Here is a 7,500-nt window from a genome sequence, read left to right as displayed (position 1 = left end):
GCGCTATCATCCAGCCACAGACTCAGCGTTATCATCCAACCACACACTCAGCGCTATCATCCAGCCACAGACTCAGCGTTATCATCCAGCCACACACTCAGCGCTATCATCCAGCCACAGACTCAGCGTTATCATCCAACCACACACTCAGCGTTATCATCCAACCACAGACTCAGCGTTATCATCCAGCCACACACTCAGCGCTATCATCCAGCCACAGACTCAGCGTTATCATCCAACCACACACTCAGCGCTATCATCCAGCCACAGACTCAGCGTTATCATCCAACCACAGACTCAGCGTTATCATCCAACCACAGACTCAGCGTTATCATCCAACCACAGACTCAGCGTTATCATCCAACCACAGACTCAGCGTTATCATCCAACCACAGACTCAGCGTTATCATCCGTACAGCAAGTCTGGATTACCAAACGATGATCAAAACCCATTACCTTAGTTGAAATACATTACTATGCTCACAAGGTCCATAATCTCTATACCGCCAAATGGGAGGATCGACCATACAGTGCACTTAGGCCATTTACCGCACAGATGTTGGCCAATAATTTGGCGCCAGACCAGATCTGAAGTTAGTGGTCGCGTTCACATTAGTTCCAACATGTGTGTCGCTCCACTGGCTTGCCTCCGCCCTCTGCTGCTCTCATCATGGGATCAACAAACTTAATTAAGGAGATAAGGACTGTAGGGGGTAATTAGCTTTAAGCTAGAAATTGTTCTAATTATCATCCTACACCATGGTAATCACAGGGGGCTAATTAGGTCCTATATAACTTGAACTATTGCTGCTCTCACTACACTCTAGAACTCTCGCCACTCCTGCTAAACCTTCCCTCACTACACAGCACAGCGGGGAGGCGGGGATGCCTTACACAATAGTACTGACCGGAATTCCATTTTTTTTTTATCAAGTTGAATCATTCTTTTTTCCAAACAACCCCTCGTGGACCACACAGGCCTCCTGCTGTCTGTCTTTCTTATGTAAATTCATGTAAACCCCAGAGCTCCTCTCACTACACCCCAGAGCTCCTCTCACTACACCCCAGAGCTCCTCTCACTACACCCCAGAGCTCCTCTCACTACACCCCACAGCTCCTCTCACTACACCCCAGAGCTCCTCTCACTACACCCCAGAGCTCCTCTCACTACACCCCAGAGCGTTGACAACACCCACCTGTGCAGTGTATGTGTGTATGTATGACCATGTATGTGTATATGTGAATGACTGTTAAAACAGGTGCTATAGTAATAGTGATAATGATACTGATAATAATGATATTAATGATTATGATAATATCTTCACTTAATTATATGTGTCCCATTGTCTGAGTGTACCAGCTTCCAGCAGTCATCACACTGCACAACACTGGAACAGTCATCACATACAACACTGGGACAGTCGTCACATACAACACTGGGACAGTCGTCACATACAACACTGGGACAGTCGTCACATACAACACTGGGACAGTCATCACATACAACACTGGGACAGTCGTCACATACAACACTGGGACAGTCGTCACATACAACACTGGGACAGTCGTCACATACAACACTGGGACAGTCGTCACATACAACACTGGGACAGTCGTCACATACAACACTGGGACAGTCGTCACATACAACACTGGGACAGTCGTCACATACAACACTGGGACAGTCGTCACATACAACACTGGGACAGTCGTCACATACAACACTGGGACAGTCATCACATACAACACTGGGACAGTCGTCACATACAACACTGGGACAGTCGTCACATACAACACTGGGACAGTCGTCACATACAACACTGGGACAGTCATCACATACAACACTGGGACAGTCGTCACATACAACACTGGGACAGTCGTCACATACAACACTGGGACAGTCGTCACACTGCACAACACTGGGACAGATCTCTCTCGACCCAGATTATCCCACATATCACTGGGATTATATCTAAGAAATAATAAGCCAGACACTCCAACCTTGTATGACACAGTCAGAGTGAAGTGTAAGTAGACCAAAGTGAATATTAATGAATCTAAAAGTACTAAAACTAATTACTGTACCTAATTGATTGGTCTAATTAATGACTTCACGAGTCACCCAGGCGCTCTGATTATATAGGCTATTGATTCTGAGCGCGATAATCCAGCTAAATGATTAATACTATCCCAAGTGATCAATTAAGCTTCAGTAGGGATGAAATGGCTTTTACTTTTGAGGAAACTGTTCGTATGATCAATACTTAGTGTTGTTCCAGTGTTGTATGTGACGACTGTCCCAGTGTTGTATGTGACGACTGTCCCAGTGTTGTGCAGTGTGACGACTGTCCCAGTGTTGTATGTGACGACTGTCCCAGTGTTGTATGTGACGACTGTCCCAGTGTTGTATGTGACGACTGTCCCAGTGTTGTATGTGACGACTGTCCCAGTGTTGTGCAGTGTGACGACTGTCCCAGTGTTGTATGTGACGACTGTCCCAGTGTTGTATGTGACGACTGTCCCAGTGTTGTATGTGACGACTGTCCCAGTGTTGTATGTGACGACTGTCCCAGTGTTGTGCAGTGTGACGACTGTCCCAGTGTTGTATGTGACGACTGTCCCAGTGTTGTATGTGACGACTGTCCCAGTGTTGTATGTGACGACTGTCCCAGTGTTGTATGTGACGACTGTCCCAGTGTTGTATGTGACGACTGTCCCAGTGTTGTATGTGACGACTGTCCCAGTGTGTGTGTGACGACTGTCCCAGTGTTGTATGTGACGACTGTCCCAGTGTGTGTGTGACGACTGTCCCAGTGTTGTATGTGACGACTGTCCCAGTGTGTGTGTGACGACTGTCCCAGTGTTGTATGTGACGATTGTCCCAGTGTTGTATGTGACGACTGTCCCAGTGTTGTATGTGACGACTGTCCCAGTGTGTGTGTGACGACTGTCCCAGTGTTGTATGTGACGACTGTCCCAGTGTTGTGCAGTGTGACGACTGTCCCAGTGTTGTATGTGACGACTGTCCCAGTGTTGTATGTGACGACTGTCCCAGTGTGTGTGTGACGACTGTCCCAGTGTTGTATGTGACGACTGTCCCAGTGTTGTATGTGACGACTGTCCCAGTGTTGTATGTGACGACTGTCCCAGTGTTGTATGTGACGACTGTCCCAGTGTTGTATGTGACGACTGTCCCAGTGTTGTGTGTGACGACTGTCCCAGTGTTGTATGTGACGACTGTCCCAGTGTTGTATGTGACGACTGTCCCAGTGTGTGTGTGACGACTGTCCCAGTGTTGTATGTGACGACTGTCCCAGTGTTGTATGTGACGACTGTCCCAGTGTTGTATGTGACGACTGTCCCAGTGTTGTATGTGACGACTGTCCCAGTGTTGTATGTGACGACTGTCCCAGTGTTGTATGTGACGACTGTCCCAGTGTTGTATGTGACGACTGTCCCAGTGTTGTATGTGACGACTGTCCCAGTGTTGTATGTGACGACTGTCCCAGTGTTGTATGTGACGACTGTCCCAGTGTTGTATGTGACGACTGTCCCAGTGTTGTATGTGACGACTGTCCCAGTGTTGTATGTGACGACTGTCCCAGTGTTGTATGTGACGACTGTCCCAGTGTTGTATGTGACGACTGTCCCAGTGTTGTATGTGACGACTGTCCCAGTGTTGTATGTGACGACTGTCCCAGTGTTGTATGTGACGACTGTCCCAGTGTTGTATGTGACGACTGTCCCAGTGTTGTATGTGACGACTGTCCCAGTGTTGTATGTGACGACTGTCCCAGTGTTGTATGTGACGACTGTCCCAGTGTTGTATGTGACGACTGTCCCAGTGTTGTATGTGACGACTGTCCCAGTGTTGTATGTGACGACTGTCCCAGTGTGTATGTGACGACTGTCCCAGTGTTGTATGTGACGACTGTCCCAGTGTTGTATGTGACGACTGTCCCAGTGTTGTGCAGTGTGACGACTGTCCCAGTGTTGTGCAGTGTGACGACTGTCCCAGTGTTGTATGTGACGACTGTCCCAGTGTTGTATGTGACGACTGTCCCAGTGTGTGTGTGACGACTGTCCCAGTGTTGTATGTGACGACTGTCCCAGTGTTGTATGTGACGACTGTCCCAGTGTTGTATGTGACGACTGTCCCAGTGTTGTATGTGACGACTGTCCCAGTGTTGTATGTGACGACTGTCCCAGTGTGTGTGTGACGACTGTCCCAGTGTTGTATGCGACGACTGTCCCAGTGTTGTATGTGACGATTGTCCCAGTGTTGTATGTGACGACTGTCCCAGTGTGTGTGTGACGACTGTCCCAGTGTTGTATGTGACGACTGTCCCAGTGTTGTATGTGACGACTGTCCCAGTGTGTGTGTGACGACTGTCCCAGTGTTGTATGTGACGACTGTCCCAGTGTTGTATGTGACGACTGTCCCAGTGTTGTATGTGACGACTGTCCCAGTGTTGTGCAGTGTGACGACTGTCCCAGTGTTGTATGTGACGACTGTCCCAGTGTTGTATGTGACGACTGTCCCAGTGTTGTATGCGACGACTGTCCCAGTGTTGTATGTGACGACTGTCCCAGTGTTGTATGTGACGACTGTCCCAGTGTTGTATGTGACGACTGTCCCAGTGTGTGTGTGTGACGACTGTTTCAGTGTTGTATGTGACGACTTCTGGAAGCTGGTACACTCAGACAATGAGATACATAAGTTATTATCACTATCATTATCATTATCATTATCATCATCATCATCATTATTATTACTATTACTATAGCACCTGTTTTAACACAGTCATTCACATATACACATACATGGCCATACATTCACACCTACACTGCACAGTATGGCTGTTGTCAGTGTGATGGAAACATATATATCATTGACACAAGCTGTCCAGTTAGTGTAGCATTGTAGATTAAATGACCATATTCAATAAATGAGTCATTTGTATGTATGTATGTATGTATGTATGTATGTATGTATGTATGTATGTATGTATGTATGTATGTATGTAATTGTGTTTATGCCAATCTTTTGGTTTATGTTGTAATTATTTCCTATACTTGGTAATGTTTTGTAGAGAGTTTACATACAAGTTTGATAACTTAAGACAAATTATTATTGGAACAAGACATGTTACAGTCTGGTTCCTGTCAGCCACTGCAGGGTACATGAAGATGACCGTCATAACGTGTGTACACATCAGAGAACATCATCATGTTATACACATAGTTTATATACTTAGCACTTTTTTCATACACATAACCTGCATATTCAGCACTTTGGCATACACCATTTATATACTCAACACCGTGTTATACACATAAATTATACACTTAACATCTTGTCATATATGTAATTTATGTGTTTAGCATCTTATTGTGTACAATTTATGTACTTAGCACGTACTTGTCATACACTTCGTTATGTATTTGATACATTCTTGTTATACGAGTACATATAATTCATATATTATTAACTGTCAAAAACATTTTATATACTCAGCAAATTCTTGTCATGTTTATATATATACATAGTCTCGATATTTCACATGAATAACATGCATTACACATGTCATGTGGTTTTCGTGGGAGTTTCCCTCAGATGACATGTGTTGTTGTCTCTCACTTTGTTAAGGTAAGAGCACGTAACCCAAGGTGGCTAATGTTATCACTCACACATCTCCTGCTTCTCCTCAGATGATACTGCGACACCTCACAACCGCGGGGTCAAGTTCCTGGGTCAAGTAGCTACGAGGGAAGTGACTGGCAGTACTGGAACTTGGTCGTGTGGAAGCACAAGTTGTGTGTTCTCACCTGACAAGCGTTGCTGCAGCTGGAGTGGTGGTAACGTTGTTAAGGTAAGACGAGCAACAACCAGGTCTAAGGCCAGTCACTGGTTGCAGATGAACCACTTGTGGTTGACTGCGGTTCAGCTGGTGTCTGACTGGTGGGAATTTAACCGATTTGGTTGATTTCACTTCGATTGGTTGGCTCTGGTCCAGTCATATGTGACTAACTTTGGTGCAGCCAGTTTTCGTTGTGCCACAACTAGTTTTATCATTTTTGACCTTCAAGCATTCTGGGTTGTCTGCGTCTGGTCGTCATGTGTTTGGTTCTGAGTCTGGCTTCGTTAATTTACTTCAAGGAAAACGGGTCTGTGGTTCAGTGCCTCCTCCTGGTCTCCTCACTTATAGATAGGTATAACGTTTACTATTTTCCACTCCTTTGGCGCCCTGTCTCCCTCCAGTGACATCTCGAACAGTATTTTAGTTTGTCAAGTGTGTCTGTTACACACTGGTGAGCCACCATCTCTAGAACATTCTCTACTATCATATAACTTCTTAAGTCTGTGTATAGTGTCTGCGTTGACCATGTCCTCAGTCATTCTGTTCCATTAATCTACTTCCTCACATCTTATCTAACAAAATTCCTTTTCTAGTTTCATATCATGTCCTCTGGTTGATCTGTCCCTACATCTATCGAAGACCTGTTTACCGTCCACGTCATCGATTTGGTTTAAAAACTTGAAGGTTGTGATCAGGTCACCCCTCACTTCTCATTCCAATGTGGGCAAATTATAGGCCCTCATCTTTCCCTGTAACTCATCTCTCTTAATTCTGGTACCATTTTTCTTGCCCTCCTCTAGACTTTCTCAATTAGCTCTTTGCTTCTTTATCTGCGGTGACTAAAACTGATAAGCATATTCTAGTTTTAGCTAATGTAAGATGCAAACAGTTTGCTGAATATTTCCTTATCCATATACTTGAAAGCTATTTCAATATTTGCCAGCAAACAGTGTGTCTTCTTAATTATTTTCCTATCACATGACTCTGGCAACACGTTAAAGGTAACTTCGACTCCCAAGTCCTTCTCACACACAGATTCCTGAAGCTTATTTTGTACTAAAATCATCATATTGATGTCTTTCTCACTTTGTCTCATCCCCATTACATTTGCTCAGGTTGAGTTTCATCAACTATATATATATATATTTTTTTATTTTTTTTTTTTTTTGCTTTGTCGCTGTCTCCCGCGTTTGCGAGGTAGCGCAAGGAAACAGACGAAAGAAATGGCCCAACCCACCCCCATACACATGTATATACATACGTCCACACACGCAAATATACATACCTACACAGCTTTCCATGGTTTACCCCAGACGCTTCACATGCCCTGATTCAATCCACTGACAGCACGTCAACCCCGGTATACCACCTCGCTCCAATTCACTCTATTCCTTGCCCTCCTTTCACCCTCCTGCATGTTCAGGCCCCGATCACACAAAATCTTCTTCACTCCATCTTTCCACCTCCAATTTGGTCTCCCTCTTCTCCTCGTTCCCTCCACCTCCGACACATATATCCTCTTGGTCAATCTTTCCTCACTCATTCTCTCCATGTGCCCAAACCATTTCAAAACACCCTCTTCTGCTCTCTCAACCACGCTCTTTTTATTTCCACACATCTCTCTTACCCTTACGTTACT

General features: G+C 45.1%; 1 protein-coding gene across 1 annotated transcript in view; it reads left to right on the top strand.

Moving 5' to 3' along the window:
• LOC139764621 (uncharacterized) overlaps positions 1–7,500 on the top strand; it is an 81,798-nt gene that overhangs the window by 52,207 nt on the left and 22,091 nt on the right. The window contains exon 2 of the mRNA XM_071691471.1: positions 5,713–5,873. The gene's annotated coding sequence lies outside the window, so the exon portion shown is untranslated. The remainder of the gene's footprint in view (positions 1–5,712; positions 5,874–7,500) is intronic.

The sequence above is a fragment of the Panulirus ornatus genome, chromosome 4 (genome assembly GCF_036320965.1).
Source record: "Panulirus ornatus isolate Po-2019 chromosome 4, ASM3632096v1, whole genome shotgun sequence".
In the NCBI taxonomy this organism is placed as follows: Eukaryota; Metazoa; Arthropoda; class Malacostraca; order Decapoda; family Palinuridae; genus Panulirus; species Panulirus ornatus.
This window is presented reverse-complemented; position numbering and strand designations above follow the sequence as displayed.